Genomic DNA, 26,378 nt, shown 5'->3' with positions numbered 1-26,378 from the left:
CATGAATACCCCACTCAGACACAGTATACTGACTCCGAGCCGACCAGTCCTTGTTTTAGCCCCTTTATGCCGAGCGCCAGACAGGGTAACGACAAGTACCATCTTTTAACGTCTTTTGGTATGACGCGGCCGGGAAGCGAATCCCTGACCTTCCGCTCTCCGAGCGGACGCTCCACCACTAGACCACGGAGACCATTCCAATGTGCACGTGGGTAGGGGTCAGTCTCACTCAGACATGATCAATGTCACAAAAATAAGTCTCCTGCGATGACCAATAACGCGTTTCTGTTATTCTCAGACGGAATGTCACGATCAAGTTCAGACGTTGTGTAGGAAGCTACAAGGTATTTCGAAACGACTTTTGTAAAGGTATTTCAACAACGCCTACGACAGGACCTTAACCATCCGGTAACCCTATCTCAGTTGGGCTATCTTTGATTGACATTTGGAACAACATCCCCCAGGCTGTTTTCAATCATCGTGTGTCCTTAATGCGCCGCCGCCTTACTTAAGACAAATGATGGTCACATTCCATATTTACATTGTTAATTGAGTTGCGACATAACCCTTCTTTTCGGGGGTGTTGCTCTATCTCCTGTTACCAGGTCTGGGTTTCGTCAATGAATTTGTTATGGTAAAGTACGGATCAAACGAATTAACAAATAATATATTGTTATTTTCAATAACACCATTCACATCACTTTATATGAAGCACAGCTACCTTTTTCATGAGTATATGTGAATCATGTGTTTTCACCAATAGGTTGTGTTTCAAGAGTGAGTGAGTGAGTGAGTATGGTTTTACGCCGCTTTGAGCAATATTCCAGCAATATTACGGCGGGGGACACCAGAAATGGGCTTCGCACACTGTACCCATGTCGGGAATCGAACCCGAGTATTCGGCGTGACGAGCGAACGCTTTAACCACTACACTACCCGACTGCCCCTGTGTTTCAAGAGACAAAATTTATCCATACAGTGTCTGAAAAGAACATTGCCACAAGTTTCTACACGATGTTGACGTGCTCAGTTGACATTAGATATTTCCATGATAAATGTCACGACGGTAAGTCTCCTTGTATCACGTTGTTGTTATTTTCAGACAAATGTCACGGCCAAGTTCAGGCGTCGTGTGGGAAGCTGCAAGATGTATCTAAGCGACGATTGTAAAGCCATTTTCTTTCCCGTTACTTTGTAGACTTGTCTTTTGAAAAGACTTGCCCACTCTTATTGTGAGAAATGTTTTAGGGGAATTGTACACATAAAGACTGCTATAAACGCGAGGCATGCTTTATGAAAGCACTCGCATATACACAGATTTTAATGAAGCTATTCTAATATGCTTGAGATTTCTGAATCTGGAATAGAGATGCATGTAAGTCTCATTTCCAGGACAAACGTGGTGCTGTTTGAACTTAGCTTTATCTCCTCGCTATAACTGACTACGTTATCAGAGAGAACCGCCGCCCCTCCCCATCATATACTACAATATATAAAAAAAATAGAGGACCACCCGATTCGTTTATTTTACTATCGTTATAATAGTTTGTATGCTGAATTTCAGGACCGCCTCCGTGGTCTAATGGTAGAGCGTCCGCCCGGAGAGCGGAAGATCTGAATTCGATCCCCGGCCGCGTCATACCAAAAGACGTTAAAAGATGGTACTTGTTGTTACCCAGTCTGGCGCTCGGCATTAAGGGGCTAAAAGAAGGACTGGTCGGCTCGGAGTCAGTATACTGTGTCTGAGTGGGGTATTCATGTTAAACTGCGGCATGGTATCTCAGTTAACTAGCACTTTAAATCGGCATCAGTCCGGACTAGTACAAGCAGCCACACACACACACACACACGTACATGCACGTCGCTATATAAGTGCAATTATCTTGGACGCGACGTTTAACCCCATTTCACCTCACCATCTGAATTTCACTGTTCCATATGGCGAACAATCGATAACTGTCAGTTGAAATGTCAAGGGCAAGTCAAAATGCAATTCCAAACTGTGTCTAACGCCGTCTTGATCCCTATTTTAGATATTGTATGGCGAGTATTTTGAATGTGGGAGGGAACCACAGTGACGCAGATCAGAGGCATTTATGAAGTCATACAAACATATAAAAGACACCAAATTGATAAAATGACTCTTGTCGATTTGATATACTTCCCATACAACCCCTGAACTTGACAGTGACATTCCGTCTGAGAACAACAGAAACGTGTTTTAAGTCATCGCAGGATACTTATTGTGACATTTATCATGGAAGTATCTAATGTAGTCTGAGCACATCAACATCGTGTAGAAAATGGTGGGAAGGTTCTTTTCTGATACTTTTGGAATAACTGATATACTTCTTGAAACACAATCCATTTCTGGACAGAGTTATTCATGTACATTATTTGTGTTGGTAAATGAGAATGTGTAATTTGGTTACATTAAAGTTGAAAAGGGGGATTGTCTTTGTACTGCGTCTGAATAAGAAAGAGAGAGAGAGAGGGGGAGAGAGAGAAGAGGGAGAGAGGCAGGGAGAGAGAGGGGGAAGGAGGGAGAAAGAGAGAGAGAGAAGAGAGATAGGGATGGAGAGAGAGGGAGGGAGAAGAGAGAGAGGGAGAAGAGAGAGAGAGAGAGGGAGGAGAGAGAAGAGAGAGAGGGAGGGAGAGAGAAAGGGAGGGAGAGAGAGAGGGAGAAGAGAGGGAGTGAGAGAGAGAAGATGGAGAGAGAGAGAGAGGGAGGGAGAGAGAAGAGAGGGTGAGAGAGGGAGGGAGAAGAGAGAGAGGGAGGGAGGGAGAGAGAGGGAGGGAGGGATAGAGAGGAGAGAGAAGAGAGAGGGAGGGAGAGAGAGAGGGAGAGAAGAGAGAGAGGGGGAGAAAGGAAGAGAGAAGAGAGAGAGGGAGAGAGAGAGGGAGGGAGGGAGAAGGGAGAGAGGGAATGAGAGAGATAGAGAGAAGATGAGAGAGGGAGAGGGAAGAGAGGGTGAGAGAGGGAGGGAGAGAGAGATAGGGAGGGAGGGAAAGGCAGAGAGAAGAAAGAGAGAGAGAGGGAGAGAGAGAGGGAGGGAGAGAGAGAGGGAGGGAGGGAGAGAGAAAGGGAGGGAGAGAGAGAGGGAGGGTGGGGGGAGAGAGAGAGAGAGAGAGAGAGAGAGAGAGAGAGAGAGAGAGAGAGAGAGAGAGAGAGAGAGAGAGCATGTAGCAGGTGATTTCACTATGGCTATATGATTTTAACTATGGATTGATGTTTAAGGGACAGTTAGCTGCCATACGAGACTATCACGTGTCACGTAATTGGAGCTTCACTATACATTACCACCATGTCCATATGAAGCAGGTAGTGACGCACGAAACGGGAAACAGATTACTGTGGTCGTGTCATATCAGTCCCAAATATATGCCGAAACAGATTTCATGCCGCGGAAATGGCAAAATCGCAACAACACTTACATGCTGTAACTCTGATCTCACAACTTTTGACTAAGAATCTTAAAGCAACCCATGAAACTATATTCATCCAAATGTTTAAAATGTAGACACCAAAGACATATTGCTTGCGATAATATTATATCCTCCAGTGGTCAGAATGTGCTCGGATCTGAGCAGAGATTGTGAAGTTTCAAGTTACAAAATGGCATTCCATTAACAGGCCCAGTGCTGGTCCCTATACAAAGGGGCCTTGGGATGGTGTATCTTAAGACAGATAGCGGAGATAATATTTTCAAGCAAAAATCATCGTGAAACAAAGTAATAAATAATTGACTGTTAGATAGTTAAAGACATCCCTAATTAAATGCAGTCTTGTAGATAGTTTTTGTCAATCCGAATCTTAAGCAATACATCTAAATATGTGCAATAGGAGTGGATTCACTGGTCTCATTGATTTAATCATGGCTTGAAACTGCAGATGTCACCTCACAATATTGGCTGGTCTGTTGTTTAACGCCGCACTCAGCAATGTTCCAGCTATATGACGGCGGTCTGTAAATAATCGAGTCTGGACTAGACAATCCAGTGATTAATATCATGAGCATCGATCCACGCAATATGGGATCGATGACATGCATCAACCAAGTCAGCGAGCCTGACCACCCGATCCCGTTAGTCGCCTCTAACGACAAGCATAGTCGCCTTTTACGACAAGCATGGTTTGATGAAGACCTATTCTACCCCGGATTCACAATATTTGTCGAAGATTAGTTTATTATAATTCAATGAATCGAAACACTCCATTAGTGCACTGTGAGGCCTAGATAACAGTTTTAAACATCAGAGTGAAACACGGTCAAGCACAAATAAATTATTTAGAAGAACAACGACAAAGAGAGACAAAGTAACCAATAATGCAAAGTTACGCGACACAAAGGGGAATTGGTAAACTTCGGATGTAAACTTCAGAAAGCAGTTTCCTTTATGATTATTTTAAAAGGGAAATGCTAACAGGAATAAAACACATTTGCCGTATGATGCGCATCCAGACATGAAAGGATATTAATAAATTCTAAAACATTGCATTTACTGTTTGATCATACAGTGAATCACCCATCCTCATACCTTAAAGAAGAGCTGATCAATAAAGCTTTGAAACTAACACAATTTCAGACTGGATTAATTTGAAAAATTTATTCCAGTGTAATATTGTCAAGTACTTGCTACGAATTTAATCATCTGCACTGTTTGATGTCCGCGTGTGACGTTAACATTTGGCGTGTCAAACATGAACATGCTACATGAAACCAGCATATCTCGATGTCAAGAGACAAATTACCTAAATTGCCCCAAAGACATCAACATAGTAACGGCACCACTTAGATTATGAAATAACACCAAATGAATTGAAACAGCATACGAACACCCATATCGTTCTCGACGCAAGTACGTCAAGGGCAATATTGATGAAGCTTTGCGTAATCGGTGAAATCACTTATATATAATTAGCTCTGTTTAAATCGTTACTCACACGACAAATAACGTTAATTACTATCGTTATGTGCCTGCCATGACGCCATAATGTGGAACGAATGATTTTAAGTAATTAATGCTGAAAAAATGTGTTTATAAAACGGCATACGCATGCGTTTGCGGTAACTGTATGTGATATTCTGAAATGCGTTTATACGCATTGCCCAGCTTCTTCTGTGGGGAAAAACTCACTTGAGAATCCCCTCTCAAATATAACGTCGTCCGACGTCATGAAGTTGCGAGCGCATGTTCGAATCTCCAGAAATGACGTCATGATAGAACAATGTTTTATCCTGCAATAAACCACACTTCGTTCTTCGTTGTTCATTGATTTATCACGTAGCTATCGTATATTCCCATATGTCCAGGACCGCCATGTACTTCTCTCAACCTCTCAAAGGCGTTTCTTGTTCACATAGAACTCAGAACTTATCGATGCTTATTATTTTCCGTTCATCCGGAAACGTTTCCAAAGTTAACTCTAAATATATCTTAGCTTTCAATCACAGTTTTCTTTTTTTCAAGTTTTATATAATATTCTGGATATAATTCCTTGGTTACATAGTGCACCCCTTCATCCGTATCTAAGTGTGCGATAAAGTCAGAATCACTCTTAACAGATGCTTGGCACCTGGTGCAACTATCTACGCACAACTATCTAAGACATCCTCGGAACATAAGTACACTATGTTGATGTTCTGCATTTGTCAACGTGCAGGCAGATAAAAACCTTTTGTCAAGAAAATATGTCAATAAACACTCAAGAAAAGTATCGTTCAATTTCCACTTTGAGCGTCCTTGAGTATTATTTAGGTGTAGTATTTGCACAAACTCGCGTAAAGGTCGTCTCATGCATGAATGAGATATTACTGACCTTTCTCATCAGTATTCAGAACACTGAATTTCACACGTTGGATTAAGACTAGTGGATGCACAGTTGAAACTTATTCCTGACTAACCTGGGAGTATACAGGAGCAAACTGTAAGCGGCGTGTCACCGTCCCTGACTGTGAATAAAATCCTACTGATACTTGCTACATCAAGATATTTAATATCAATCACCACATATAAAGCCATATAGGGGAATTTCGACTTTATAACCTCATTTCCCCCAATGAAAGAACACTTTGATCAGCTGTTTAGGTGGGGGGAGTTTGCTCTACAACATAGCAAATATTCCACAGGGGAACTAATGCTATATTGTGATTTTCAAGGAGATTAAGCTATACAGCGTATTTTCCGGGAAGAAAAATAGCAAGGAGGAAATCCTATTCTATGACACCGGAACCCATTTTTACTCGAACGATGTTGTCATAGCAGCTGTGGAGAACTTTTTGGACAGCCAATAGGACTTCTAGGAAACTGGGATTAACTCACTCCAGTATCGTTTGCAAGAGGGGTTTATGTCGAAACACAGATCAATTTCATGTCTTTAGGTCAAGTCTTTCTTGGTGATGCTAAGAACATATCAATCAACCATGTAGGCAGTAAGGTTGGGTTCTTAGAACTAGGTCTGTATGTAAAAGTACAGTTGATTACATGTCGACCCTCCCCGGTGGTGTGAGAAGTTATTCATAATAACAATCTCTGGTTTGTCTGGACTAGTCTTTACAGGCGGCCACGATCAAGCGAGTGAATTGATGACTGCTTCTTTTGATAATGTAACAAATAACTGCTTGATTGCCACGCAAGTTGCTCCAGACACGAAAACAATGTTCTCAATTTTCTGGCACACTCAATGCTTAGATTGACATTTACTAGTTTCGGTGCATTCGGAGAACCAGGGAATTCCTCACTGAATGGCATATGCTGACTTTGGGGCGGAAATGGTATTAATTCCAATGCCAATATCTTCTGGATAACCAATTGTATTCGTGAAAGATGGACGTCAAGGGGAACTCCATCTGTGGGAGGCTAATTGTATTCAGTGATAACGGATGCATTGTAGTATCAAATGACATCAAATTCAATAATGTAAATACAATATTTCATCTAAACTGAGGATCGACTAATGGGTGCATTTTCTAACAATTTCATACTTTGCAAGTTTTACATTAAATAATGAGTATTATGTTCCCCGATCACCTCTTATGTCTGGGTCATGTAATTTGTATATACCTAGTGACAAACATTCGTAGTGTCCAATTTGATATTAGCAAACCTAATTTTCCACTGAAAATCCGGGATGGATTAGATCTTCAGCAACCCACGCTTGCCGTAAAAGGCGACTATGCTTGCCGTAAGAGGCGACTATGCTTGTCGTAAGAGGCGACTATACTTGTCGTAAGAGGCGACTAACGGGATCGGGTGGCCAGACTCGCTGACTTGGTTAATGCATGGCATCGTATCCCCAGTGCATGGATCGACGCTCATGATGTCAATCATTGGATTGTCCGGTCCAGGCTCGATTATTTACAGACCGCTGTCATATATCTGGAATATTGCGGCGTTAAAAAACAAACACTCAAATGTAATTTCCTCTTTTATTCAGCGCAATATTTGTGGATATACTGATTGCTGGGCAGTTTTGCAGACCTAAGCAAAATCATTTCTTCCGGATGCGATCAATCGGTGGAACACTCTACTTGATAAAGTAACTAATGCTCGCTCATTAAGAGAATTATATTTCCCTAATTAATCATTCTGATACAATGATTTAAAACTTAGGATTTCAAACACGCCAAGATCAAGCCATAAGATCATGCGCAATTGTCCGTTGTCGCCTCAGGCTCGGCTGCAGTGACCTAAACGCTGATAAGTTTAGACGACATGTATCAGACATACCAGACTGCACTTGGGGATATCGTTTAGAAAATGCAATTCACCTTTTCTATATGCATGGGTATGATTTAAAAACAATATTACATGGAAATAGTCAGTCAGCAATTCTTCAGTCAGTTTCATTTGTCAAAAGCAAAAGATTTGAGTAGCTTAATTTTAAGCATGCAGTAATGGAAAACTGCAATATTTTATATCACAGACACTACTTGCTTCAATTGCCTTGATGTGTTTCATTTTGAGTGTTTATGTTTAGCACTATTTTATATAAACTAAGCGGCAAAAGAAAGTATAGGTTGGCAATTTGTAATTTTCCTAAAAATAGCGATAACTAGAGGAACGTGGGTATTGGGAGTATGACTGCCCAGGAACAGGTACCAAAAAACACCTCACGCGAACGCGCCACATTTGTTCCCGCATTAATTGCACGTGCATGTTAGCTGTATAAATGCGTTCGTCTGCAGGGTATAACCACACGTGATGAAAGCACACAAAAGAAATGCCACGACTGTCACAAGAGCACAGAGAAAGAGCCATCGGGGTGACCGAAATGGGGGCAACACAGGTTCAAATTGCCAGAAGATTTAGTTGTACACCATTGACAGTAGCCAGGCTGATTCAACGGTACAGGCAGACAGGGAGGACACAGGACAGGCCTTGAACCGGACGACCCCGAGTGACAACACCACTGGAAGACAGTCAGATACGGCTCATTCACCTGCGAAACCGACGGCGACGGCGACGGCGACGGCAGCAACAACGTTGGGACATCCCATTAGCCAACGTACAGTACTACGAAGACTTCGTGCTGCTGGAATCCGAGAGTATCGTCCTCGAGGAATGGTACTGACTGCTCAACATCGACGCCTGAGACTGCGATGGGCGAGGCAGGTTCGACGCTGGCAAGTGAGAAATTGGCGTCGAGTGCTGTGCTGTGCTGGTCCATCCATCCGGCAGGGGAAGTGTCATGGTGTGGGGCGGTATTTGTCGAGATCAGAATACTGATTTGATGATTATACAGGGAAACCTGAACGCTGTGCAGTACAGAGACCAAGTGTTGCAGCCAGTTGTGCTTCCGTTCTTACAAAACCAACAGCAGGGGACATTGTTCCAACACGACAATGCCAGGCCCCATACTGCAAGACTGACTCGGGACTTTCTTAACCAACAGAACGTTGACGTTTTGCCCTGGCCTGTCCTCTCACCCTATATGAATCCTATTGAACATCTGTGGGACCATCTTGACAGACAGATTAGAGCACGCTATCAGGATCCCGTCAACAGACAAGAATTGCAGCAGGCCCTGAGAGACGAGTGGCAACGGATTCCAGTCCACGTCATCAGAAGACTGACGTCATCGATGAGGTGGCGTATCACAGCATGCACTGAAGCAGCTGGAGGTCATACAAGCTATTGAAGGCAAACTGTGTGGACAATGAACTTGAAGTGTGTCTGACAATTGTTTGGTGACATTTCAGATGACTTTTGAAAATGAAGTGTCTCACCCCACCATTGTTTACCTTGAGCTTACATTACCTGTGATTGCACAATTTCATTCAAACTGTGGTGGATCAATCATTTGTTACCCCTCCCTAGATTATACTTTTAGTGAGTGACGGTACAACAGGTCCTGCTTCCGAATGTTTGCGAACACTGTCGTTCAATGTCCCATTCACATAGTGTTCATCACTACTTCGCCTGTTACACCCAGTGATATCTGTTTTGGCAGGTGATCGAGGCCGATTCGTCTCTGGCGTCGACTTTTTAGGGCTCCGAGCCGATAGGCTAGGGCCCTATCGTAATCGGCCGGTTTATTACTTATTATTATTCCGCCGATTTTTGTACCAGAGCTAGCAAAGTAACCAGTAGCTCGATTGAATTCAAATTTTGTGTGTGTCTGAATACAGTGGAGTTCTAGATACGTAGGTCCAGCGACAAAGGGCAGATAACTAAAAAACAAGTCATTTTTAAGGTATATTTTGCCCTATTGCTCCTCAACCGCATGTCTGATTACTTTCAAACTTTTCATGTGTTTGCTCCTCGGGATGCTTTACATTTTTTGTTCTTTGGACTTGGTCATTGGTCACGTGGTTTGGCAGCCATATTGGATTCAAGGTTTTCACAGTTTTTGGGGGGGCTTCAAATTCTAACTCCTCTGAATCCACTGCATGAAAGTGCTTTCAAACATTCTGATAATCGTCTCCATACATAACACATCAACCCCGTTAGCCGATTTTGGATATCTTTTTTAGTTATATTGGATTTTGATTTTGATCATTTTTCTCTAATAAAAATTTAACTTTAAAGATCATATGTTGCAAGGTTCTTCACAGAAACTATTGGAAGTTTACATGAATATTGTGTGCCACATGTACCTCATTTTCGTCCTGGGGCGGTCGGGTAGCCTAGTGGTTAAAGCGTTCGCTCGTCACGCCGAAGACCCGGGTTCGATTCCCGACATGGGTACAATGTGTGAAGCCCATTTCTGGTGTCCCCTGCCGTGATATTGCTGGAATATTGCTAAAAGCGGCGTAAAACCATATTCACTCACTCACTCATTTTCGTCCTGGATTGGACGGTGAAAGTACCACCACTTGGTGGTAATATTTGATTTTAGGAAAACACCGTCACTTAAGTACAAATACTGAATGATCGGGATCGGGTGGTCAGGCTCCCTGACTTCGTTCTTCATTTCCCAATTGCCAAATGCTACCGTACCTTACCTTAGACGGCGTTGTTAAAAGCAATCCAATTGGCGATTCGAACATGATCCAGATCGGAAAAGGGTTTAGAACACTCTGGTACACTCTGGCACTTTCGTAGGGGTGATGCCCTGCAAACGGTGACTATCTTTTGACGGCATTGGTACAAGCGAACCCTTTGAGGATTCGAACATAGTCTACATCGGAAATGGGTTTAGAACATCCTTGGACACCCCAACACATGCCAACTACGTAGCGACGATGTCCAGAAAGCGGTGCCTACATTTGCATATGTTGGTACAAGCAAACCATGTGAGTATCCGAACATGGTCAAAGTCGGATATGGGTTTAGAACACAGTTGTACACTCTGTCATACTCCAATTTGGTAGCAGCGACGTCCTGCAAGCGGTGCCTACATTTGTGTGCCTCGGTACAAGCAAACCCTTTGAGGATTCGAACATGGTCGAGGTTGGACATGGGTTTAGAACAACATGAGACACCCCAGCACACGTCAATTTCGTAGCAGTGCCTTACGTTTGACGACGCCGGTACAAGCAAACCATTTGAGGATTCGAACATGGTCGAGGTCAGATCGTTTTAAAGAAAATTGCGTAAGTTTGTACGTGCGTGTCACTTGGAGCCCGCCATTGCTGCTTACAGCTTTAATATTATTTCGTTTTTGTTTTCAGATATTTAATACGACGTTAGTCTCTTATACATTCATAGTTGTATTTCGCAGAGAATACGCAAAATACATTATACAACTCCTGGAGTAAGTATGATTGCTGACCTGTGAAGATTCCGGGGTAGAATAGGTTCTCAGCAACCAATGCTTTCCGTAAAAGGTGACTATGCTTGTCGTAATAGGCGACTAAAGGGATCGGGTGGTCAGGCTCGCTGACTTGGTTGATGCATGTCATCGATCCATATTGCGTGGATCGATGCTCATGATATTAATCACTGGGTTGTCTGGTCCAGACTCGATTATTTACAGACCGCCGTCATATAGCTGGAGTGCGGCGTTAAACATCAAACCAACCAACCAACCAACCATCTCTTCACTGCTATGTGAATAATCCCAGCAATACACATATTCTGCAGCTGGGAGCATGTGTAATCGTTATCAGTACATGTTTAATGGTGGCATGTTTTAATGTCTTTGTCAATTATTTTCTACTACAGAAAACATCTGGAAATTGAGCGGGATACCCTCATTTCGTTTTTGTTTGAGCTGAACCCTCCGTTCATCTCATGTCTGTCTGAGCTCAACCTCCGTCCATCTTATGTCTGTCTGAGCTCAACCTCCTCTCATTTTATGTCTGTCTGAGCTCAACCTCTGCTCATCTGATGTCTGTCTAAGCTCAACCTCTGCTCATCTTATGTCTGTCTGAGCTCAAACTCCGTTCATCTCATGTCTGTCTGCACTCAACCTCCGCTCATCTTATGTCTGTCTGAGCTCAAACTCCGTTCATCTCATGTCTGTCTGAGCTCAAACTCCGTTCATCTCATGTCTGTCTGAGCTCAACTTCTGCTCATCTCATGTCTGTCTGAGCTCAAACTCCGTTCATCTCATGTCTGCCTAAGCTCAACCTCTGCTCATCTCATGTCTGTCTGAGCTCAACCTCCGTTCATCTCATGTCTGTCTGAGCTCAACCTCCGTTCATCTTATGTCTGTCTGAGTTCAACCTCCGTTCATCTCATGTCTGTCTGAGCTCAAACTCCGTTCATCTCATGTCTGTCTGAGCTCAAACTCCGTTCATCTCATGTCTGTCTAAGCTCAACCTCTGCTCATCTCATGTCTGTCTGAGCTCAACCTCCTCTCATCTCATGTCTGTCTGAGCTCAACCTCCGCTCATCTCATGTCTGTCTGAGCTCAACCTCCGTTCATTCCATGGCTGTCTGAGCTCAACCTCCGTTCATCACATGTAGTCAGTGGAAGGATACATAAAGGTAAATCATTTGGAAGCCCAGCCTGATAATTATGAATGGTGCGAAGATTATGTGACCTCAAAGACAGGCTGGAATACTTTCCCCTGAAAACAGCTCGATTATCGGGGGTACCTCCTGCGCACTTGTCATTTTAGAAGCTGCACATCTAGAAGTTTCTCCATGTGATTTTTTTTGGTGTTGATAAGATGTCTTTGGAAGACGACAGTATTATCATAAAAACGGAGTGCGCATATTTCTATCGTCCGTTTTAGAATGCCATCACAGGACCTACTGTTTTCGTTCCAATCTTTCTCCTGTAAAAGTGTCAATAGGAATCCTTGTAACCGAAATACTTCAAACCAGAGGTCGATCGGTAGTTGTTCGATATTTCAATAGCAACATCTGTGAAAAATTATATCCTTTTATAACGGGCAAAAAGCATTTTTCTAGCATTTCCGACAGAACTTAAGTTGCTTGATACTGTTTATTCCCTGTAGTCCAACATAAGCCCAAATAATACACGGTGCGGAAGTGCGTTCTCATCCCTATAATAGATGTCATATTTGTTGAAGAAATGTTCTGAAAATAAAAGCCACAAAAGGATTTCTCTGATCACAAGAAATATCTGAGCGCATTGTACGATTCCCACAATGTCATGAGCCTGTGTTAATGAATTACTATCAAATAAGCAGGATACTTGATGTTCGCGAAAAGGGGGGCTTATCCTGAGTCACCGGTGTCGTCGTCACAAATACATGTCAATTGTTCACATAATTTGTATTTTGGTACTAATCAAAATAGGGAATATTTCATCTATATAATGGACTACATTAACATATCTGGTGCAGACAATCCAGTCATTGGTAATGTGAACAACGATCCGAGAAGTCAGTTCTTTTGTTTGTTTGTTGTTTAACGCCACACTCGAGTCTGGACCAGACAATCCAGTGAGCATCGATCCACCCAATTGGGATCGATGACATGCATCAACCAAGTCAACGAACCTGACCACCCGATCCCGTTATTCGCCTCTTACGACAAGCATGGATTGCTAAAGACGTATTCTACCCCGGATATTTACGGGTCCCGATAAGTGAGGATAGATGACACGCCATCAAGCAAATCAGGATAGATGACACGCCATCAAGCAAATCAGGATAGATGACACGCCATCAAGCAAATCAGGATAGATGACACGCCATCAAGCAAATCAGGATAGATGACACGCCATCAAACAAGTCGGGATAGATGACACGCCATCAAACAAGTCCGGATAGATGACACGCCATCAAACAAGTCGGGATAGATGACACGCCATCAAGCAAGTCAGGATAGATGACACGCCATCAAACAAGTCGGGATAGATGACACGCCATCAAACAAGTCGGGATAGATGACACGCCATCAAACAAGTCGGGATAGGTGACACGCCATCAAACAAGTCGGGATAGGTGACACGCAATCAAACAAATCAGGATAGGTGACACGCAATCAAACAAGTCGGGATAGATGACACGCCATCAAACAAGTCGGGATAGATGACACGCCATCAAACAAATCAGGATAGATGACACGCCATCAAACAAGTTGGGATAGATGACACGCCATCAAACAAGTCGGGATAGATGACACGCCATCAATAAATCAGGATAGATGACACGCCATCAAACAAGTCCGGATAGATGACACGCCATCAAACAAGTCGGGATAGGTGACACGCAATCAAACAAGTCCCTGAGTCGGAGCACCCCATCCATTTGGTCGCGACTTGCCACCAGAAAAGGTTGCTGTGGGCCTTTTATATCCTGGAGTTCCCACGGGGTTAATAATTGTCACCGTCTGAAAAGTCAGTGTGATGGCATGTTTAATAGTGCTAGTTACAATGCAGCAGCTGCATACACTACTCACACACATAAGACTGATTCCAAGCCGACCTGGCCTTGCTTTACTTACTGCTTTAAGGCCAAGCAGGGTAACAACAGGTAACATTTTTTGTATGGCAAGGCCAGGGGTCAAACATTCCGCACACACATAAGACCCATGAAGATCCGGGGTAGAATATGTCTTCAGCAACCCGTGTTTGGCGTTAAAGGCGACTATGCTTGTCGTAAGTGGCTACAGAGATTCGCTAATGGTCCAGATTCGATTTTTTATTTACACACGGCTGTCATATGTCTGCAGCATTGCTGAGTGCGGCGCACACAGGATGGACAGGAATTAACGGGCTGAGTGAGTATGGTTTTACGCCGCCTTCAGCAACATTCCAGCAATATCACGGCGGGGGACACCAGAGATGGGCTTCACACATTGTGCCCATGTTGGGAATCAAACCCAGGTCTTCAGCGTGACGAGTGAAGGCTTTAACCACCAGGCTACCCGACCGCCCCCGTCACGCGTGGGTAATGAACTCCAAGGCAGTAGTGTAGATGACTTTCAAACGATAATGAAACACCAATGTATCGTTAGTTTTTGTGAACACGGCTAAAATATATCAATTCTTTTCTCTACAATGTCTGTCAAAAGACCGCAATCAAGAGAAACCGATGACACTGTGGGCTACAATTGATCTATGTAAACTCCCTTTCAGCAACCAAAGAAGTAGGTTAATTCTTGAAGACCAGGTTAGGGCTTTATATCAGATCTTGTTGTTCATTATCGAAATGCGTTTCAGGATTGATCCTGTGAGCGACGAAGATTAATGCGTTGAAGAATAGTGTCTGTGTCTTCCTACGTAAATATTAGCAATAAAAAAAGCCCAAGCAAGGCCGGGGGCACCAAGGGCAATATGCTTCCTGCTCCCTTGTACTGATGTGAGTGGGTACATACAGGAGCCTGATCTGGCCAGTCCAGTCTTATTATGAGCAACAATCCACGCCGTCATTTTTTAACGCCGCTCTCATCACTATTCCAGCTATATGCCGGCGGTCTGTAAATAATCGAGTCTGGACCAGACAATCCATTGATTGATATCGTAAGCAACAATCCACGCCGTTGGGGTACTGTGACACACTGTTTGTTTGTTTGTTTTTTAACGCTGCACTCAGCACTATTCCAGCTATATGCCGGCGGTCTTTTAATAATCGAGTCTGGACCAGACAATCCAGTGATTGATAGCATGAACATCGATCCACACAGTTGGGATACCATGACATGCATCAACAAAGTCAGCGAGTCTGACCACCCGATCCCGTTTTACGACAAGCGTAGTCGCCTTTTATGGCAAGTACAAGTTGCTGAAGACCTATTTCACCCCGGATCTTCAAGGGTCCATGGCACACTGACAAACCAGGTCACCGAGTTTAACCACCCGAGCAATAACCTCCCCTTTCACGACCAGGATAGGTTGCAGTTGACCTACTCTAATAACGGCGAGTACGTTTTTATAAAAGTTATTTCATTCAAGTTCACGAACAAGTATTTGTCACAAAGTGACGAAATGTCCCCCGCCTGTATATACACCATAGTTCCAAATATGAAGACAATCCAGCGATTAGTTCTTGATATATCGCGGCAACACCGTTTTCTAACTCCAAAAGCAGATTTGCCTGCTGTTACCTTGAGAATGGGGTCAAGGTCACCAAAACCGACTGGTGTCTGCGGAGTCTGTATATACACCATAGTTCCAAATATGAAGACAATCCAGTGTTTAGTTCTTGAGATATCGCGGCAACAAACAGATGGGACGTACGGACGGACGTACGGAAGTACGGACGTACAGACGTACGTGAATACTATATCCCTCGCGAGATATTCTCTAAAGGGAGCTCAGGCGTCGATTTTCTGTGCAGTGAATATATATATAACCTGTGATTAATCTATATCAAATAACGTAATGTAATTCAAGATCGAAAAGCACACCCAAGGGAGCTGAGAAGACACGCGTAACCAAATACCACCTAGTCAAGAGGACATTACAATAATATTTCCACAGAAATTTATCATCCAAAATGTCAAAATTGGCGTTGTTAATCTGTTCGAAACCGCATCCACACAGAGGTCGACCAGTGAAGAGCCGTGTAGGAATTGATCTTCAGCAACCATACTTGTCGTTTGGGGCGACTGAACGGATCGGGTGGTCAGATTCGCTGACTTGGTTGATGCATGTCATCGCATCCAAATGACGTTGTACAGCGATCTTTGAATTTTTTGACAAAAGAGCATAAACCTCCAAAGGCAGGGGCTCCTGGTATATTGCTCGACATAAAGGGAAAAGTTGACTGTATGAACGTTGAACACATCTCTTGCCTTACAGTGTTGTGGAGAGTTGTTATCTTATCAGTCTGCATGTTTGTGCATACATTCAAATGTGAAACAGAACCGGCGGTTTCACTAGTTGCTTTTAATTCTACGTCAGGTGGGTAAATCATTGGCAGGGAAATAGCTATTTGACCATCAATGAACTATAACATTTTGTTTGTTTGTTTGTTGTTTAACGCCGCACTCAGCAATTAGACGGCGGTCTCTAAATAATCGAGTCTGGACCAGACAATCGTGAGATTGTTATATCAGCATCGATCCACGCAATTGGCATATCATGACATGCATCAACCAAGTAAGCGAGCCCGACCACCCAATCCCGTTCGTCGCCTTTTACGACAAGCATAGTCGATTTTTACGGCAAGCATGGTTGCTGAAGACCTATTCTACCCCGGATCTTCACGGGACCCACGCCAATACAAGCCGTATACTTTACAGTACTTTATCAGCATATGAACTCTATCTGACCAATATAGGCGCCAGCCATTGAAAAAATGTATTTACCTGTGGTCAACCTGGTGGAAGTGCCATCCATCAGCAAAAGTTGCATGGGTTGTTTGATTCCCCTCAAGGACACAGATTTGTTTTAAGAGAAGGTGGTTATTTCCGTAAAGGGGCCACGGGCCCATTATTTAGTACAGTATTCTACCCCAGATCTTCGTGGGTCTTGAAATATATCGGATCATCGATATACCTTAAGTTTAAGTTAAAAAACATTTGGTCAAATTCCCTTCTTGCAACCCATGCTTTCTGTAAAAGGTGACTATGCTTGATCGGGTGGTCAGGCTCGCTGACTTGGTTGATGCATGTAATCGATCCCAATTGCATGGATCGATGCTCATGGTGTCAAAGAGTCGATTATTTACAGACCGCCGTCGCATAGCTGGAATATTGCTGAGTGCGGCGTTAAACAACCAGCCACCCTTTTGCCATTCCGAGCAGTAAATATCGAATGCACAGACTATCTAGTGTCACCCACACATCAGGGAATGAAGTTTATCCTTGAGTGTTTCCTGTTGGATCGATAGTGGTGGACAAAGGTAAAATATTCTGCCGTACTTTTCAGAGATAGCACATATTCAAGCACATCCTTCAAATGGTTTTTGGAGTCCACATGGTATTACTTCCACATGTGAAGGTGAAGAAAGACCTTGGTTGTATAAAGATAATGGCTTGGTTGATACATGTCATCGATCCCAATTGCGTGGATCGATGCTCATGATGACAATCACTGGATTGTCTCGTCCAGACTCTATTATTTTACAGACTGACGTAATAGATCGAGACTCAGCAATAGATCCTTCTGTGCACTGATTTTCATGTAACTTTGGAATTCAGTTCAAAATAGGAATTGACAGGTCTTCAGTTTTAGAGTCACTGATGGGCCTACCTCCGTGAACATACTGGTCACAGCCAAGACTTGAAGTGTTAGAGCTTTGGATGAAATCAGTGTCGGTAAACTTCCTAGGACCACGACCTACCCTTGCATGATGACGTTAATCATGTACTGATAGATTAACTGTTAAAATGCACTTTCAGTTAAATTCGACATGCTGGGAATGTGCAGAGCACAGTACAGGACAGAAAGTCAGTAAAGATCTCTGTTAATGACAATTGTATGGTTTCTCACGGTTAAAGGTTAAGGCCGGACAATCCGGAGTGTGTTAGCAGTAGCGCTGCAGGGTATTTGTGGCAATAGGGATCAGGCAATTATTGTCTATTTGATATAACCGTAGAGCATGTGCATTGGTGTCACCTATTTCCGTGACACACTGTTAAATATGTTATACACATTAGTTCTTTAGTACCGTGCTAACATTAATGTCAAATAACTGTCAGTGACGGTATCAATACATAATGCCAATATCCCAATATCCCAAATATAACATTTGTTACAGTGACTGTATCATTGAATAGGCCGGTTGAGATATGCCAACACTATCTCAAGGTTGCTTTGTATTTGTATTCAGCTTGAACCGTTTCACCGTTTCAACGCATTTCTACAATGCGTTACAACACATCAGGACAACAGAATCGACGTGTTCAGGATTAAAACCTGTTCGTCAGCATTCCAACAATATTCTCCTTCCAAAAAGCGAGCCACATTCTACGACTGGTGTCAGTCTAATGTACGTTAGAGTATGGAAGTTCAGACAGTAGTAGCGCTAATTTAGCTTTGCCGAACAAGGCACTTGTCTCATGTCATCAATATGCTGTAGCACTTCAGATGAATGTGCTGGTATCGACTGGCGAATTGAACGACGCATCCTATTAAACACGGAAGTCTATAGTCTGTCATCAACGATTGATAAGGCTAATCGCTTCTCGGTTTTCAACGTCATTTCTGGGTTCCTAAGCCCTGGCAAATAGCAGATAAATCTATACCAGACACTGATTAAATTTAGTGCAGTAACCTATACGAAATACTAGGAACCATCCAACAAAAGTTCCCATCACATATGAGTGATCGGTCCATTTGTGTTGAGCTCACAAGTTAAAGAAAAGACACCAGGTTCCAAAACATCTTTCTTGTGAAACCTTACTTTATGTAGTCGTAAGAGGGTCTAATTAGTGTCCATTTCAGGAGATTTTTTGTGTTGTTTCGTGACAAGAATGTTGGACCAATATACTGAACCGCAAAAGAAACGTCACCCCAAGTAACATGATTCCAAAAACAGTTGTCATTTAAATATCTGGGTAATTTCTAAAATTTAACATTACCTTGTCCGGAAAAAATAGATTTGACGATAAAACCGATTGCCCAAACGCATCACGGCAACGGCCATGATTACCCGATGCACGTGAGTTCCGTGCAAATTGAAATGCACATGCGTTCCCACATTTCTTGCCCTGTAAAATTCCACCCAGATCGCATAGCACTAATTCGTTAATGAATAGCTACCACATGCCAAGATTGACAGGAAATCAGCGACACCAAGCCCTTGGACGATTGCAAGCTGGACAAAACCGCCCGGCAAGTAGCCAATGCATTTAAAGATCGCTATGTTACTGCTGCGGAAACTGCTCGACAGACCATGGGGACACACCAGCGACACATTTGTGAGTACACCGTGCGTCGACGATTGACGAGCAGACACCACCACTGTCACAGGCCACACTGAGGACCCGTTCTGACACCACGTCATCGGCGGGACTGTCTTCAGTGGGCAACACAGCACCAGCATTGGCGCCACCAGCAGTGGAGAAGAGTCCTCTTCTCAGTCGAGGGCCGTTACTGTATCTCAACAGCGGAATGGCAGAGAGAGTCTGGCGACGCCGTGGGGAACGTTATTTGGATGCTTGTGTTGTTGAGAGAGACACATGGGGTGGTCCGAACGTCATGGTGTGGGTTGGAATTGATCTTGCACAGAGTGTCGGCCCTATGGTCTTCCAGAACATTGGTCCAGCGAGAGGCAATGCTGTCACAGCAGCTCGGTACATTGATCAAGTCTTGAGACCAGATGCCATACCTCATTTGGCACGTCGCTGAACTGTCGTCAAGCATTCCTCAGAGTGTGGGCTCAAGTGCCTATGGCCTTCATCAACCTCCTCATCCATCTCGTGTATCGACGTTGCACGACAGTCATCAATGCACATGGTGGACACACGAGATACTGCCTTGTGATGCCATTTTCTCAGAGACTAGTGTTGTGTTTCACTTTTAGAACAGTTGACCGCTTGATTTTAACCTTGATGAACAGCTTTGCCAAGTTTCATCTTTTTAAATGTCTCAAAGTATGTTTACAGTGTTTGGACAAATAAGGTTTCTCATATATCGATTCATGGTGACGTTTCTTTTGCGGTTCAGTATGTATTCTCGATTTGAAAAATCTTCCTTTCATAGGGGGGCACGGATGGCCCAGTCGACTAAGGCGCCGCGATTCGCTGTGCACAGTTGCGTCCCTTGGGCACGCCAGAAACCTATGATTGTGGGTTCGAATCCCGGTTCGCCCCGAATATGTTTCTAGGTTTGTCAGCACCATACCCGTGCAAGTGGGTTTCATCGAAGTGGTAAACGTCTGCGACCTGCATCACTTCGGGCTTTCCTCCCACATTTAGCTGACACGCCGTTATATAACTGGAATACTGTTAGAGGCGTTGTTAAAACCAACTCACTCACTCACTCCTTTTATAGAACACAATGTGTCAAAATGCTGATGCTGTGAGCAGCAGAAAATCTCTTCTCGCCTCAACCCTGTTTGTGTATATTCCTTGCAAGTCAGGTACATAAAGATCATTAACCGGAGACGCAGTCACTTCAACGTTTGTTTTCGTAACACTAGATTAACAAACAGCATCAATCACGACAGCGTGCTTGTAACAGATTTGTTCTTAAAAGAAAATTATAGAACATAAAAACACAGCCCAGACAGCTAAAGGGCCAACATGCAACTGATCCTCAAGGTAAGAAAATGATTATTTTGGCAATAAATCTTTGTTTCCTGTCAACGTGAACATCAGATATAACTTTGATTAGACCCTGGAACCATTTCCATGCCGCAATGATGTTTTAATTATTTCATTTCTTAGAATAGAGATAATGAGGCACCTTTGCAGCATCTGTAATCCGGTAATATTGCTCCCTGAGATATATAAATGTGGGGAAATATGTGATCCGGAGGGATTTACGAGAGCGATAAAAGTTCCCATGCTGATGATAAAACACTCTGTGTGTTATTACAAACGGGGACTGGTTTTGTCATTCATGACCTCAAACATCGAGAGGATATAAGCCATACTGAATCAACAAATACAATTCTACAATATTGATTATTTTATGTTATTAATCAATGCTATACTTTAGAACCCACTACTCTTACAAAAGGTCTTTTCATAAAATCTAAACAAAATGTAATCTCGCCTATGCAATTAAACAACCAGTTTGAATTACCTTTCTTATTTTTGGCACACTGACAAGAAATAAAGCGTTGACAATACTAAAACATTAACTAACTTCTGTTGAAAAAACGTTTCAATGATGTAACTAGAGTGAGTGAGTATGGTTTTATGCTGATTTTAGCAATATTCCAGCAATATCACGGCAGGGGACACAGAACTGTAACTAGAGATTTGTTTGTTTGTTTGTTTGTTGTTTAAAGCCGCACTCAGCAATTTTCCAGCTATATGACGGCGGTCTGTAAAATAATCGAGTCTGGACCAGACAAGCCAGTGATTAATATCATGAGCATCTATCCACGCAATTGGGATCGATGACATGCATCAACCAAGTCAGCGAGCCTGACCACCCGATCCCGTTAGTCGCCTTTTACGACAAGCATAGTCACCTTTTACGGCAAGCATGGGTTGCTGAAGACCTATTCCACCACGGAATCTCTAGAGATTTGTTGTGATATTGGTTGGTGCACGGGTGGAGCAGTCGTCTGAAGCAGAATGCCCTTGGCTTTCTCATGTCTCAGACTGCCTTTGATGATCTTAAACATTTATAAAAACTACTCACGACAGTAGTGTTACATCTCTGAAGATTTTTAAGCGTACCTTTAACATGTATCTTATTTTGATTTTTGACTGTTTAAAAGTCACAGTTTGTTAACATGACAAGGTCCATGACGTCAATTTCTAATAAAACCTCACCTATGAGGTATAGCAACCCACTGCTTTCGAATTCGGCTTGTATTATTCCACTATACGGTATTCCGTTATTTCATTCTTTCTGCTATTTCTTGCATTTTGACGGTTCATGAGTCGGTTTTGGCTGAAAATGTAAAACCTCGAGCTCGGGAAAAGCATGTCGGTGTTTTAACTAGTACTTATTTCTCTAGGAATTCCCAATCTAACCCCAGGAAGTCCCCACATAACCTTCGGAAGCCCCCATAAAGCCTTGGAAGTCGCCATACAACCACCGGTACCCTAGGAATCCGATCTAACTCAATGAAGTCCCCCATCTAACCCCAGATTTCCAGATTACCTTAATTATCCAGCAACTTAATCACTCACCTTGACTCAACATGTCTTGCAGAAACATGTGGGGTTACATTACGTGAGAGGTGAAATTGGTTTTGATGTCCTGTTCAAGATGAGTTCACTCATGTAGTGACGTTCTTGAGAGTGACTGCTGGTGCATGCTCTGATCACAACTTATGCCTGTTTAATAGTGCCAGTTTCAATGCAGCAGCTTAACATGGATACACAGCTCACACACATGACTGATTCCAAGCCGATCTGGCCTTGCTTTACTTACCGCTTTAAGGCCAAGCAGGGTAACAGCAGGTAACATCTTATTGTATGGCAAGGCCAGGGGTCGAACATTCCGCACAGACTTTCCGCTCTCCAGGCACACGATCTATACACGACACCACGGAGTCTGATACTCGCTGAGATACATAATCATAGGCCTTCCCACAAGTTTCTGCCACCTGCGATCTTCAATGAGCTTGCTGTGACCTCTCTTCAGTAGCTGGTAACGAAATAATATATAAAATCGACAACAAAAACGTGTCGTATTTAGAAAGATCATAAAACTTGTCTGGATTATTATTACCTCATAAAACCGCGATAATGACGCAACTCTCGGTTTGAAGTTATGGATTTATTTCCCAAGTGTCCACGTACCACAAATGCCAATTTTAAGCTTGTGAGGTTTTCACTCTTCAACGGGCGTTCTCGTTGTATATTATGCAACCTGGGAAACCTGGTGCACAAAAAGCAATTCCCACAAAGATTGCAATGCACCGACCCTTGTTTTTGATTTCTTTGATTAATTCAATGTGTAAATTGTTATCGACCAGTTCTTACCCGGAGTCCCAAGGGCGGTGTTGTTGGACGATGAATAATGAGGGGTGTATGCGAACGTTCAGGTAAGCTATAAGATACATGTAAAATACTAGACTCGACAGTTTAATGAGACTCGTCAGATACCAGAACTATTCACTACTTTGATAAAATTGTTATTACACGGGAGAGTGTTTAGTACTTTAGTTATCATTTAAACAGTATTCCACTTATGCCACATCGTGTCAGCATACTCTCAGAGGAAAGCCCGAAGTGATGCAAGTCTCCGACCTTTACCACTTCGATGAAACCCACGAGCACGGGTAGGGTGCTGACAAACTTGAGATATAATCGGGGCGAACTGGGATTCGAATCCATAATCATTGGGACCCAACTCTGAACAGCAATTACTGCGGCGCCTTGGACTATTGGGCCACCCGTGCCCCCGTTGATGTGAGGGGCGTCATACAAAAAGCATAACTTACATGTGTAGACAGTTGAACATTCATGCTGTAACAAATCTGTTCAATGAAGTCACGAAGAAACATGAAATAACATCATGTTTGTTACTTTGTAGGCGAACTCATGTAGCCAGGAATATTAATGCTGTTGGAAGGACGCCTGTCACAGACAAGTCAAGCCAGACCTAATAGTATTAACAACGTCCCGTGGGACGAAGACGCACAGTCATCTAAGTGATCAAGCCTGTCTACGGGATCCATTACATTCAATAACCAAGAAAAGTGCTTGGTCCTCGCGGAATTTATATCCAATTGTCTGACAAGTAAACCATAAAAACGTTTTACTCTCAATGTAATGTATATTGTATACCAACCCAATTGTCCTTTTTCATTATTATTTACAAAACTGTCTTATTTACAGAATATTTGTCAGTATTAAAGTAGTCAGTGAGAGGCACTGTTGCACATCTGGTATTTAATGCCGCACTGAGCAATATTGCAGCCACGTAAATAATCTAATCTTATATGCACACAATCTTTTGAAGACACGTTGTCTGAAACTAAAAACGCCATCTTTGACATTTAATGTACCTTTAGTGGATTGGTATTTGTTTGCGAGACAGAACATATGTCAGCAAATAGCAGGCAGCATACCATCCATCTAATAGACTTAATGCAGACGAACTCTTAGGGTGTCCAGAAAAAAATAAGTGGATTCGACGGCTAAGTGTAACATTGCCATGTGGATGTAATGACAAAATGAAAGACGTTGCTAGTCTTTCTTACAAACACACTGCTCATGTCAAAGACGCTGCCACAGTCATGGTCACATGATGGTTGGTTGGTCTGTTGTTTAACGCCGCACTCAGCAATATTCCAGCTGTATGACGGCGGTCTGTAAATAATCGAGTCTGGACCAGACAATCCAGTGATTAATATCATGAGCATCGATCCGCGCAGCCTGACCACCCGATCCCGTAAGTCGCCTTTTACGACAAGCATAGTCACCTTTTACGGCAAGCATGGGTTGCTGAAGACCTATTCTACCCCGGAATATTCACGGGTCTCACATGAAAGGACGAAAGGTAAACGATATCATCAATTGGAACATTTGCTGTTCATCCTTCAGGAACCACTGGTACTGTATAAAATAAGTGTCTGCACCTCAAGTAGTGCCTGGAGGTGAGCTGGGTCATTTCTCTCTTCGTGTTAATCAGTATGTCAGATAAAGTACTGTAAATAGATGCGTGGACCTCTCGTGCTTCATAAAACGTGTTCATTTCACCATGACCAGCCTACGGGCGCAGAGTATCGACCAGAGAGTATGGTTCTTGATATTGCTTTGAAATGTTTGGCCAAACCAGAAGCTAACTGCACTAAATCAGAAAAGACCACATCTTGCTGCATCTGAAATTAGCAAACAAGGGCAATGATGCTTGAAACTAGTTGAACATTCTCAATCAAAATCTGTTTCCATAAATGTCTCAGATTTCAGACACCACCAATAGTTTCATTTTCCCATACGAACACCATTTCATCGTAGTTGCTCAGCGTTGCAGAACTAGGACTCCTAATTCAACACTCCACTTCAAATGGCTGCCGAAACTCATATGGATAACCTATTTGTCACATAAACATTGGTCGCTTCCTCCTGTAGGTCCAGGATTACCTGTGATATCTCCGAAAAGATAGACAAGCTTCACAATAGGCTGTCGCCTATATTCAGGGGTAGTCAGGCTCGCTGACTTGGTTGATGCATGTCATCGTATCCCAATTGCGTGGATTGATGCTCATGATGTCAATCACTGGATTGGCTGGTCCAGACTCGATTAATTACAGGCCGCCATCATATGGCTGGAATATTGCTGAGTGCGGCGTTAAACAACAAACAATTCAAATATATACCTTTTGGCCAATGGGTGCCCCTGTTGGTTTTTATACACCCTCCGTATCTCCCTATTGTTCCTTGCTCAGAAAACATTGGTCAAATGACTTCCAATCTCACCAGGGCGATCTATTTCCCCTTGATTGTGGACCCAAGCGTAGCGCGACACCGACCCTTTCTATTTTATATAATTTTGCCCAATTAATAGACATTCCTACTTTCTCCAACCAAAAACACATCCCCAAACTTAAAATACACCTCTTCTTTAAGACTAAACAAAACTATTGTTTTGTGAAAATATATTTCAAGGATAAAATTGAGGTATTTGCACTTTGCATTTATACCGTGTGTCGCCCTTTTATAAACCACCTGAATGCATTTTTTAATAACACATGTTCATGATATAGTCGGAATCGTACTGTCGACTCTGCATTAAGCAGATAATTATGATTATGGAATGAATTCTGTCGCTTTTATTCACCATAAAACCTAACATACATATGCTACCGCCATTACAATGTTCGATGAAAGAAAACAACCGAACACATGTACACATGTACCAGGGAGTGTTTGTCGAAAACCTCCACCACAGAGATCCTTGCAAGCACGCAGACCATTAACCTTTAGAGTTATGAGGCGAACATCTCCACCCGCAGCTGATGAGCTGCATTATGAAAACAGAATTGAAC

The sequence above is a fragment of the Haliotis cracherodii genome, unplaced genomic scaffold, assembly GCF_022045235.1.
Source record: "Haliotis cracherodii isolate W230 unplaced genomic scaffold, xgHalCrac1.p SCAF_50, whole genome shotgun sequence".
Taxonomy (NCBI): Eukaryota; Metazoa; Mollusca; class Gastropoda; order Lepetellida; family Haliotidae; genus Haliotis; species Haliotis cracherodii.
Note: the sequence above shows the minus strand (reverse complement) of the source record.